Here is a 13,389-nt window from a genome sequence, read left to right on the forward strand (position 1 = left end):
CCGGGCCTCTATAGTAATGAACGAATACATATGTATTGTTTGAAATTATGTTAAGTTTGTGATATAAAATTGAAGATTATCCAATCAAGGGATCTCACTGCATTTGAGAGCTTCTACCAAAAAACCTCGACTGAAATGGGTGCCTATTATTTGTGACTGCGGCCGGCATAACGTCCCACTTTGTCGCTTGCTATAAGGACGAGATTTGCTTGTATGTATATAGTTATATACGAATAACCCGTCACGGCATCCATATGGCAAACGACAAAGTGGGACGTTTTGCTGGCCGCGGTCACATTTTATGGTGCCATCTAGTGTTATCTTTTTTTTAACCTTTTCTAAGATTACAAGAGTTCGTACTTAGATTCAGATTCAGATTTATTTATAACACAACATACAATTACTTTACAAATTAAATTCATGTCAAGTTATATGAATATATGTTGTAATCGTCTTAATTCTGATAATGACTAAAAATAAAATCATAATCCAGATAGCAACAATTGTAAAATGGAAACTTTCACCTGAAAAGCATCGTCAAACCAGGATATATAAAAAAAATCAATAATAAAATATAAATAAAATCAATAAGAAAGAAAAACAATCTCAAACATAGAAAAATTTATGATACATTTATGTCAAAAAATTCACTTATTGAATATAATGAGTTGTCTAGCAAAAAGTTTCTCAATCGACGCTGAAAATCGTATTGGATGTTCCCGTCCTTATTTCTAAAGGATAAAATGAAAATATTAAATAAGGATATGTTTTTATTATGCTTAATTTGTACTTTCAGCCAGGCAAGTTTGATTTTACGTTTAAGAGTCATAATACTCGTAGTAAATTTAGTTAAAAAAAAAAACACATATAACAATAATATAAAAAAAAATACGAAAAAATTAATCACATTTAGACATTGTGATTAATTTTTAGAAAAAAATTAAGTCTAAAATTGCTCCTAATTCCCCAGACCCGTTAAAAAATGTCTCAGTCGATCTCAATAAAAACTGTAGCCTCTGAAATAACAAAAAAAAACATACTGCGATTGACATGTCAGACTATGCTTAATAAAGAAATAAATGAATGAATGAATAAGTACACGAAAATGTAACTACCTTAAAAATACACTGTAGTATAAATCGCCAGTCTAAACGCTGTACAGGTTCTAAGAGGGTCCCCTAAACCTTACAACATAAATTAACTTCCAAATAATCTCGGATCGAGAGGCTGCAGCTTTTATTGAGATCGACTGAGACATTTTTTACGTGTCTGGGGAATTAGGAGCAATTTTATACATTGTGATTTGTTTTTTTCGTAAATTTTTAATAAAACCTCAAACAAATAATCATTTTTTTTACAATAACTCATGGTTGAGTGGTATATTGTTTCCTTGTTTGCTTTGTTTTGATTTGCTGGCTTTCTGGTTTTATTTATTGAACTTTTTATGGGACGATAAAACAGGTTTTTTAATAGCAGTGGTTATTTTCATAGATAAAAAAATTGTGATAGATATGTTCATTATTTTAATGTTATGATTGCCTCGTTGGACATTAAGTAAATTGTTTTTCGTACCTCATTTTACAAGTATGTCTATTTAAGTAAGTTGTACGGTTTATTCTTTTAATTTCTGTGTTATTTGTATTCATATAATCGCTTTTACTTATTTATACGTTTATTTTATTACTTTTTACAGCAGTTTTTACTCGCAAAGAATAGTGCTTAAGAGGAAAGAGAACGGCTTTTTCTCCATAAAAACGTAGTCCCCATTTTCCTCTCTGGATAGTCTGGACATTATAGAAAATATTTTTACGTAATTTGATGTATATTAAACACACGATCGCCCATACAAATACATAATTAAGTTTAGTATGTAAGGTAAAAAATAAATATAAAGAGTGTAACTTGTCGCCTACAAACTGTCATGCAGTTTGGCGAAGCTTTAAATAAAGTATCGTACATTAAGGGTTTGTATAAATAAATAAAATAAAAAAAGAGAAAACGTTTTTCCATTTTTAATTCTTCTAAATATTTTCCATTCTCCTTGATTTTAGGGTTCCATACCAAAAAGGTACAAAAGGAACCCTTGTTTAGTATGTTATTCACACAATGAAAAACTAGGTTTATAGGAATTCATTTTTTTTTTTTCAAAATTTGCAAAACAAAAATATTTTTTTTAGCGAAACCTATATATTATGCTGAAGCGATCGACATTAAAATCAAAGTGATTTGTAAGATTTAGTTAGTGGAAACCGATTTCTCCTGAAATGGAATTTCATAGAAAAATTACCGTTATATCGTTAGATTCGAAAAGCTATTCTTCCCTCTTAAGTAGTAGTGTTTGTAGTCGTTTTCTATGTAAAAATTGTTTAGTATCCATACGTATGAACTAGGTATAGACGTTGTTTACAGTACATTCAAAACACGACACATCCCCTGAGACGTTTAATATTTACCATGACTCTCTCTGATTGGCTCGTTACTGCAGTTGTGTGTTTGCGTTGCCGGTTCGTTGGCTCGGGGGTGTTTTTTCAGGAGCTAACGATGGATAAAGTTATTGGAAGACGTGTTGCCTTGGAAAAACACCTTTGAAATGGCAGTGGCCTATTTTTGGCGGAAACTTGCGTTTGCGATACACGTTCCACGATGTGAACGGGGATTGATTAAAAGTTTAAGGATAGAGTGAAGGGGGATTTTTATGGTAATACAAGTTTATTTGCAGTACTTACTAACAAACCTTATTTATGATTCGTTTTATAATACAGTAACTTTATATCTTTATTTTTTGCAGACTTGTTTATGATGTTGGCGCAATGAATAATGCAAGTTTGTGACCTCGAGCGCCGAACGCAACTTTCGTTCCGATTCGAAGAATGAGATACGATAACGATACGTTCTGGTTTAGACAAGCTCTCATTTAGATATCGTTTGTATGTCGTATAATTGACAAAAGCAGCTCGATTCGGGCAACCAATGTCACTATGACGTTAGAAAAATCGTAGATAGATCTTATTGGGATCACAGCGGAATCGAAATAAACGTCAAAATTTAACATGTCGTTTAGTTATCGATCTTTTAAAGATCTTTCCAAGATCTTAAACGTGTTTTAATCATTCTTCGAATCAGGCCTTTTGTCAAAAATATAAATCACCGCGGAAATTTATGTTATATATAATTTCGGGTTTCATCGATAGGTACCAAAAAAAAAGGTCTAGTAGTACTTTTTAGATAGCTTTGGTACGGTGACAGCTGTCATCTCCATACCATACAACTTCCGAGTATAACCTTAAAAAGCAAAATATACAAAATATGTATGTGAAAAATATTATGATTCTCAGAAAACTAAGAGAAACATGCAATCAATTTCAAATTTAACTTGTACAAGCTTCTATTTCTTCTTTTAAAATATGGCTTCCACTTTTTACACTTAAAATAAGTTTTTCGTCTAGAGCATGACGTTGTTCGGTACTTTTAGTGAAGAGCTGATAGCTGGACTTTACTTAAAGCCACGATGGATTGCCGGGTGTTGATAAAACATGGTTAAACGCGTTTCAAGATTAGTTTTTCATTAGCTGCACACTTCCATTTTTTACTGCATAATAAGCTATCAATATTACACTTTAAACGACATGAATGAGCAAAACACCAAAAAAATATTCTAGAGACGTCTTCGCCATCTTGAATTTCAACGACAAACACTTGTCCAGGCTCTCGTAGTATTTCGAGATTACGTCAACGTTAATCTATTTTATAAGGCTTTAAATTAGAGGTCCCAAAGAGGTTAGGTACATATCACACTTAGATTTGACGATAAAGGCGTGTTCAGATATTTTATGAGCACCTTGGCTGCTCCGATACAGTGTTGGCCGAACTTTAATTGCAATTGACCATTATAAATTGAACCGTAACCGTAACGGACGGTTACAGTTTAAGGTTCAATTTATAGTGGTTAATGGCCAATAATTTTTAATTGCATTAACTTTTTGGCCAACACTGATCCGATATATCTGATGGCGACTACACAACACAGCAACAGCAACAGTCTTGAGGGCCTACCGCGAATCACTTCGCTTGTCAGTTCGTCTATTTGTCTCTTTTTCTATCGTTCGAATATGAAAGAGCGATAAAGATGATTTATTATAACTCAAAATAGGTTATCGGCGTTCCAAAGTTACAGTGACAAATTGTATCCCATCAAAAACATTTTCATGTAAAATGTTGCCAAGACGAGACCATAAGGCACTGACAAAAAGTTATCAGATCTCTTGTAGAGCTAAGTTTCTAACTGTACAACCAAATACACCTACCCCAGGATAGTATTAATCCTATAAACCAAATTGCAGCTTACTAGGACTTCAGGAATTACTCTAAGAATTTTGATGATCTCAGACAGGCTCAAACCAAGCTCTCGTTTAAGCGCATGTTACGCAAGCACTTTTTCGACAAACTCTCTGGTTAATTGTCCATCGTAGTCATAGTATTTTTTGCACTGAGTACATAAATTAATATAATGTATATTTAAGTATAGTATATTTATGTAAGTTTATTACCGTTAGTATATATTATTTATCGCTATTTTGCTTGTTTTAAGTGTTTTGTTGTGTTTTTTTTGTTTAATGCCTGCACGTACTACTGTTTCTGTTTAGCCTGATGGTTGACTGGTAGAGAATGCCTTTAGGCATTAAGTTCGCCATTTGTACTTTATTTGTTATATTGTGCAATAAAGTTTAAATAAATAAATACATGATCATCAGTGACTGAGTGAGCGAGTGACGAAATCGGGGTTTTTTTAGATATGAATAAAATCTAAAGTATGAAAGCTATGCAATTGAATTTATTTGTGCTTAATAAATTCATTTTTGATATTATATCCCGTGAATTTTGTTTTTCTGGTATAATCTAAACCCAAGTTATGAGGGTTCAAAAAAGCGATGAAGGGCTTCGAAAAAAGGTAGGTGCCCTTGCGGTACGCTTTGCTCGTCTTGGCGCCCAGATATGTGAGAGATATGCACGTGCTAACGAGCTCCCGCTCACCGAAAGAGAAAGAGACAAGAACATGTTTAACAACGAGAATGAGAAAGATGAAAGAAATGCGAAAATTAATCAAAAATAACAGATTTCTTCTTAGGTAAAGAAATAAACATGGAAATATTTTTTGTGCTCCTTTTGTATGAGTATTACCTATCTACAGTTATATAATATCATTGTGAGGAGGCAAAAACAGAAACTCGAATTTACTTTTTTTCCGGTAGATCAGAATCGATTGGCATAGAGTGAGCCTTATTAGCCTTATGTCCTTAGAGTAGAGTTTACGTATTGTAAGTTAACTATGTGGACGGTACGAATGGCTCACATAAATTACGAGGATAATAGATGTCAAATTTCTTGGTCTGTATGGTAACATGACCGATCTCAAGTAAATAGGATAAAGGCAAGCAAATAATGATGATTAATTTGTCTCCATACTTAACCCCAGTTATAAATAGAAAGACTCCACGGCAGCATAATACGACCGGTTTGGCCTAGTGGGTAGTGACCCTACCTACGAAACCGACGGTCACGGGTTCGTTAGGGACATTTACTTGTGTAATAAACACAGGTATTTGTTCCTGAGACAAAAGTGTTTTCTATGTACTTAGATAATTATGTATTTTTCTATATACGTATGTATATCGTTGCCTGGTTGCCATAGTACAAGCTTTGCTTAGTTTTGGCTAGGTCAATTTGTGTAAAAGCCAACCCCACACTAGTGTCTCCCAAACGTCGGCGTTTTATCTACTCTATGGCTGCTGCTCGACGCAACGTTGGCGCAACTGCGCAGCGACTTCATTTTTCTATAGCGCCGACTGGACGTTGACGCTCAAAAGACGCTAGTGTGTGGTGGGCCTAAGATTGTCTCCAAATATTTATTTTATTTATAACTTTTATATAACTCAAATTATTCGCAAATTATCTCCAAAATTAGAAATTCTATGTGGTTAAATCAGTAACACCATGGAATAACTTATTTTATAAGCAACAGAAACAAAGCATTTACAAGCTAGCATTCAATAAACAAGTTATCATAACTCAAATTGGAAACTTCTGGAAATCTCACAAATTAAATTGGCAGTTAAAAACTGGTGCCCGAAATACAATGTTTAATAAAGTTTTGTTGCGAACAAGCTCTTCAAAGGGCGCTTTCTCTATGCATAGGGTTGGCAACTGGAAGTTTGTGAAAAAAACATTTTTTTCGTGTCAATAAACAACTTTCTTTAAGAAAAGGTTTCAGGGAGCTTTTATTATATACCGGCTTTAACACACAGCCCGATTCGAACTTTTAGATACGTCAAATAATCTAGATAAATGTGGATCGTTTGTGAAGCGACGTTTTTGTATATAGAAACGTTACTTTTGACACTGATATATCCGATCCATATCGTATCTAGACCTAATATTTGACGTATCTTAAATTTCAAATCGGGCTGATATTGCACTGCTGTAGCACTGTCCGTTTTCGTAGCGCTACGCTACGTGAACGATGAGTTCATTAACCTCTGAATCTGTTCACCAGTAGTTGTGGAAATTCTTGAGGGATATTTTAGATTTCTTGTATTCAAAATGACTAGCATAATATCACTCATATACACCGTCGCGTAATTAAAAGCCATAAGTCTTATATCTGTTTGTTTGTTTGACAATAAAAAGCCATCCATTTAGAATTGGCCTTTATATTAAGAAATAACCCAAAATATATATGGAAATTTTAGCCTCCATCACGTCATAAATATACGCAAAAAAGGTCAGACTAAAAACGTGACGTAATGGAAGTGACAACTCTGGAATAATTTTTAATGATTGAAGCAGTGCTCTCGGCTAAAGATTATTAGTGCGAAAATGCAAAAAACCTGACAGTTTAAATATTTTTGAGCACTCAGCACTAGTAATATGGAGTTCTTCAATTTGTTTAAGATCTTCATACATTTAAAAAAAGAGTGCACTCCCATCTTAGAGGCCGGCAACGCATTTGAGACTCGTGTTGCAGGTGTCCATTGGTGATGGTAACTGCTTACTATTTATTTTAAAAAATAGGTCACTTGTATTAATTTTGATTGCACTTGACTATTTATTAAAAAAATATCAAAATCAGATCTTAGGCAACCCTACGTATAGTAGGTACGTATTCCATATAATTTTCCTCGATTCCTTTCGGGACGTGTTCAAACATTTCCTACGATTTACCTTTGTTTTTGATAAACACACGGGACTGTTTCTGAGATCCTTGATTACAGTTTACCGTACGAGGGCAAACCTACCGTACCTTTCAGATCGACTGGTATTCAGGGATCTATTGTTAGACTCGCATGAGTGATCAAAGTGGTCAATATGATGGGTAAATTTTTTTTTTCCGAATGTTGTGTGTAACGACACGAAGGCGGATATTATGTAGGTGGGTCAAAATTATTTTCGATGTCTTGCTTTTTGTTCCCAAAAAATGTGACGATGTGTAGTAGCTTTTTGTATGAAATGAAATTATTTTTAAACTGTTCTCATGCAAATTATAATCTACAGCTAGAAAGAGATGCAATAGCACTCGACTATTTTTAGGGTTCCGTAGCCAAATGGCAAAAAACGGAACCCTTATGGATTCGTCATTTCTGTCTGTCTGTCTGTCCGTTCGTATGTCACAGCCACTTTTTTCCGAAACTATAAGAATATACTGTTGAAACTTGGTAAGTAGATGTATTCTGTGAACCGCAAAATAGAAAAAAAAAACTATAAGTTTTGGGTTTTGGAAGCGGTGGTGGCCGAGTGGATATGACGTCCGACTTTCAATCCGGAGGTCGCGGGTTCAAATCCTGGCTCGTACCAATGAGTTTTTCGGAACTTATGTACGAAATATAATTTGATATTTACCACTAGCTTTTCGGTGAAGGAAAACATCGTGAGGAAACCTGCATACATCTGCGAAGAAATTCAAAGGTGTATGTGAAGTCCCCAATCCGCATTGGGCTAGCGTGGGGACTATAGCCCGAGCCCTCTCGCACATGAGAGGAGGCCTGTGCCCAGCAGTGGGACGTATATAGGCTAAATTATTATTATTATTATTTTAAGTTTTGGGGGTTCCCCCATACTTAGAACTGAAACTTAAAATTTTTTTTTCGTCAAACTGGTGGGGTCTTCACAGTGGGGTGTCTATGGATAAGTCTTTAAAAATGATATTGAGTTTTCTAATATCATTTTTTTTCTAAACTGAATAGTTTGCGCGAGAGACACTTCTAAAGTGGTAAATTGTGTCCCCCCCCCCCCCCCGTAACTTCTAAAATAACAGAATGATAACACTAAAAAAAATATATGATATACATTACCATGCAAACTTCTACCGAAAATTGGTTTGAACGAGATCGACTAAGTAGTTTTTAGGGTTCCATACCCAAAGGGTCAAAAACCCTATTACTATAACTGAGACTTCGCTGTCCGTCCGTCTATCACCAGGCTGTGTCTCATGAACCGTGATAGCTAGACAGTTGAAATTTTCACAGATGATGTATTTCTGTTGCCGCTGTAACAACAAATACTAAAAACAGAATAAAATAAATATTTAAGGGGGGCTCCCATACAACAAACATAATTTTTTGCCGTTTTTATAAACAATGGTATGGAACACTTCGCGCGCGAGTTCGACTCGCGCTTGCCCGGTTTTTTTTAATTCGTCATAAATGGTACGGAACCCTTCATGGGCGAGTCCGACTCGCACTTGGCCGCTTTTTTATAAATATTATAGGACATTATTACACAAATTGACACAAGACTACTTGTGTTGTGTGGCCTCAGACAACGATATATATAATATATAAATATTTTAATTCATAGAAAACATCCAAGACTCAGGAACAAAATATCCTTGCTTCTCACAAAAATAAATGCCCTTACTGGGATTTGAACCCAAAATCATCGGCTTCATAGGCAGGAGAGCGCCCGTCGTAATGACAGACAGAGACAAGTTTTCGTGATTTTTTTTCTACCGAGCCATCAAATTTAAGCCCTTAATGTTTTAGTTGGAGTTTGCCCTAGCTTGCTTCTATGTGATTTTTATGGTACTTGTCTTTGTGGACACGTGTTATAATTCAATATAAAAACTATAATTTTGCGTCAGCCTGTTAACTGAAATACATAGGTCACTAGACTAGATAAGTTTTGCAATAGACAAATATGAAACAGATAGGTGGCTTATGACATATACTTTTTTCAAATATTTTTGTCTGGAAAACATTTACTTTCTTTTTAAATTTACTTATTAAAAATAGATTTAAACTTTGAATGTCGGCGTGGGCTAGAGACGACATACGATTATTTTATATAATATTTTCATTTCATGCAAAGTTAAATCTATTTTAATAAGTAGATTTACAAAGAATGAAAATGGTTTCCCGCCAACTATTGTCTATAGAAATATATTAGTTTTAAAAAGTATATGTCATTTCCCCCTCTTTGTTTCATATTTGTTATACATTGTCATTAAAAAAAAAACTTATCTAGTGACATAGGTATATCAGCCCCGCGACAAAGTGGCGCGCAGTACATGGATTGTAAACTCATTAACGCAAATTCGTCGGCCTTTCGTCGGAGCACGTAATGGTGATGGGTGCCGCTAAGCTCCTCGCTCATTCTGGTTGGTTGAGTGTTTCTTGGAACCAGTATATTGTGACCTCGGGCGTGTCATTTCACTCGCATTTCTGTAAATTTGCCTCTTACTAATGTGACGATGGAAAGCATTAAAAAAACGTTTCGGGACATCACATCCTTGGTTATGAAATTTATTTTTTCCATAAAAAATTAAACTTTCTTTAAGTAATACTTGTCAAATTTTCAAGTAGTTTTCTAATTTTTTTGGAATTTTTCCAAAACTTTAATACAGGTTGTACGTACCTACTACGCTCCTCGATTTTTTTTTTTGATAATATCTAATAATTGTTTTATTGGTAACGACAAAGATATTTTGTCAGCAATTATTTTAACTTGAAGTAAATCTTAGATTGAGGCAAACACTGCCTACGTTGGCCTAAAGCTTTCGAACTGTTGCCAACATTGGCCCAAAACCTTCACGAAGCAAGTAGAGTAATCTCATAGGTGCTGAAGTTACTGCCACGGTGTAATCCTCGAGATTATTCTAAGAACGGCCTTGGGACGCTGCATGCATTGAACTATTCCACTTATATGCATACGGTATGTAAACTAACTAAGGATAGTTAGAGAGAGCTGAGAGAATCATAATATTTATCTTTTCTTTAACGCCCCAACTAAGTGCTACAAGATCTCGTGTTGCTCCAGACTTCATAAATGTCACGTAAAATAAATGATTCTACAGTGAGTATTTTTGATATTAACCAAAAACGTAAACTAGTACGAGTATAGGTTTTAGTGCTATAAAACGATTCTTAAGAGTCCTTATTCCTACAGACGAGCGTATTTTGTAAAATGCTTCCTTTTTCATTCAAGATTACGACGTAACTATTAGTATTTATTCAAAAACTGATAACGTACTTAAATAATCGTTTCCTAAACTAGGGGCTCCAACAGTTCAAATTTTCATTTTCTCTTTTAAACCTCTTTTTTAATGAGGTTTTTTGGGAGTCTTTTCCAAATTTTGCAGTGAGATGTGGCGTTTCGGTTCTCAATTTTGCTATAAACAAGAATCATTTGGTACATGAATGACTACAATTTGATTCAACATATCTCGTACGAGGGGCTGGAATGATTAACAATCGAAGATTCATTTGAAAAAACTGATAAAATACCTTCCGAGTTTTCTTCATTTTTTTGGCGAAAACAGGGTTTTATTATATTTTATTACCGCAAATTGTACGCATATTTTGCTTTAAAAATAATATTATAGCAAACTGTAACTTTATGTTAACCTATAAAAAAAAAATCGTAACTATGGGACCTACATTGCCGTAAATTTATATTTTTTTAAAACACGTATAAATCACGCAGCAGCGACGCCCCGCTCTCAGTCCGCGCGGAGCGCGCTTAGAGGACGGACCTGTGCTCGATTGTCAGGCATTCGTTGCGATCGTAATCAGCTACGGAGTTCCGAGAAGTGCTATATACTGCGATTAGAAAATCTTAATAAAAGTTCATTTTGTACAGTATGCCTAACAGACTCGCTTATTGATGGATTTTCAGTGTTACTTTTTTTTTAATACTAAGTCGGTGGCAAACAAGCATACGGCCCGCATATGTACGCCTGCAACTCCAGAGGAGTTACATGCGCGTTGCCGACCCTAACCCCCTCCCGCCCCTCGTTGAGCTCTGGCAACCTTACTCACCGGCAGGAACACAACACTATGAGTAAGGTCTAGTGTTATTTGGCTGCGATTTTCTGAAAAACGCATTTTCACTTGAAATTACGTTAGGGTTTGCATTATTATTTTTGACCCGGATGAAGTCCAAGTTCTCATGATGGAGTCAGGAGTTGGTCACCAGAACTCCTAATCTACTAATTATAATCCCATCATGTTTGGGCTCAAAAGATTTGCCCTGACGAACACCATCGATCTAGATGAGGTCCAGGGTCTCATGATGGAGTCAGGAGTTGGTCACTAGAACTCCTAATCTACTCATTATAATTCCATCGTGTTTGGGCTCAACAGAGTTGCCCTGATGAGCACCTTCAATCTAGATGAGGTCCAGGGTCTCATGATGGAGTCAGGAGCTGGTCACCTGAACTCCTAATCTACTCATCATAACTCCATCGTGTTTGGGTTCAATAGAGTTGCCCTGACGAGCACCATCAATCTAGATGAGGTCCAGGGTCTCATGATGGAGTCAGGAGCTGGTCAACAGAACTCCTAATCTACTCATCATAACTCCATCGTGTTTGGGCTCAATAGATTTGCCCTGATGAACACCATCGATCTAGATGAGGCCCAGGGTCTCATGATGGAGTCAGGAGTTGGTCACCAGAACTCCTAAACTACTCATCATAACCTCATCGTGTTCGGGCTCAATAGATTTGCCCTGACGAGCATCATCAATCTAGATAAAGTCCAGGGTCTCATGATGGAGTCAGGAGTTGGTCACTAGAACTCCTAATCTACTCATTATAATTCCAACGTGTTTGGGCTCAAAAGATTTGCCCTGATGAGCACCATCGATCTAGATGAGGTCCAGGGTCTCATGATGGAGTCAGGAGTTGGTCACCAGAACTCCTACTCTACTCATCATAACTCCATCGTGTTTGGGCTCAATAGAGTTGCTCTGACGAGCACCTTCAATCTAGATGAGGTCCAGGGTCTCATGATGGAGTCAGGAGCTGGTCACCAGAACTCCTAATCTACTCATCATAACTCCATCGTGTTTGGGTTCAATAGAGTTGCCCTGACGAGCACCATCAATCTAGATGAGGTCCAGGGTCTCATGATGGAGTTAGGAGCTGGTTACCAGAACTCCTAATCTACTCATCATAACTCCATCGTGTTTGGGCTCAATAGATTTGCCCTGATGAACACCATCGATCTAGATGAGGTCCAGGGTCTCATGATGGAGTCAGGAGTTGGTCACCAGAACTCCTAATCTACTCATCATAACTCCATCGTGTTTGGGCTCAATAGATTTGCCCTGATGAACACCATCGATCTAGATGAGGTCCAGGGTCTCATGATGGAGTCAGAAGTTGGTCACCAGAACTCCTAATCTATTCATCATAATGGTAATTTGATGGTGCTTGTCGGAGTAAATCTATTGAGCCCAAACACGATGGAGTTATGATAAATAGATTACGAATTCTGGTGACCAACTCCTGACTCCATCATGAGACCCTGGACTTCATCTAGATCGATGGTACTCGTCAGGGCAAATCTTTTGAGCCCAAACACGATGGAATTATAATGAGTAGATTAGGAGTTCTAGTGACCAACTCCTGACTCCGTCATGAGACCCTGAACATCATCTAGATTGATGGTGCTCGTGAGGGCAAATCTATTGAGCCCAAACACGATGGAGTTATGATGAGTAGATTAGGAATTATGGTGACCAACTCCTGACTCCATCATGCGACCCTGGACTTCATCTAGATCGATGGTACTCGTCAGGGCAAATCTTTTGAGCCCAAACACGATGGAATTATAATGAGTAGATTAGGAGTTCTAGTGACCAACTCCTGACTCCATCATGAGACCCTGGACATCATCTAGATTGATGGTGCTCGTGAGGGCAAATCTATTGAGCCCAAACACGATGGAGTTATGATGAGTAGTCTAGGAGTTCTGGTGACCAACTCCTGACTCCATCATGAGACCCTGGGCCTCATCTAGATCGATGGTGTTCATCAGGGCAAATCTATTGAGCCCAAACACGATGGAGTTATGATGAGTAGATTAGGAGTTCTGTTGACCAGCTCCTGACTCC

Source organism: Cydia pomonella, unplaced genomic scaffold (genome assembly GCF_033807575.1).
Source record: "Cydia pomonella isolate Wapato2018A unplaced genomic scaffold, ilCydPomo1 PGA_scaffold_215, whole genome shotgun sequence".
Lineage (NCBI taxonomy): Eukaryota > Metazoa > Arthropoda > Insecta > Lepidoptera > Tortricidae > Cydia > Cydia pomonella.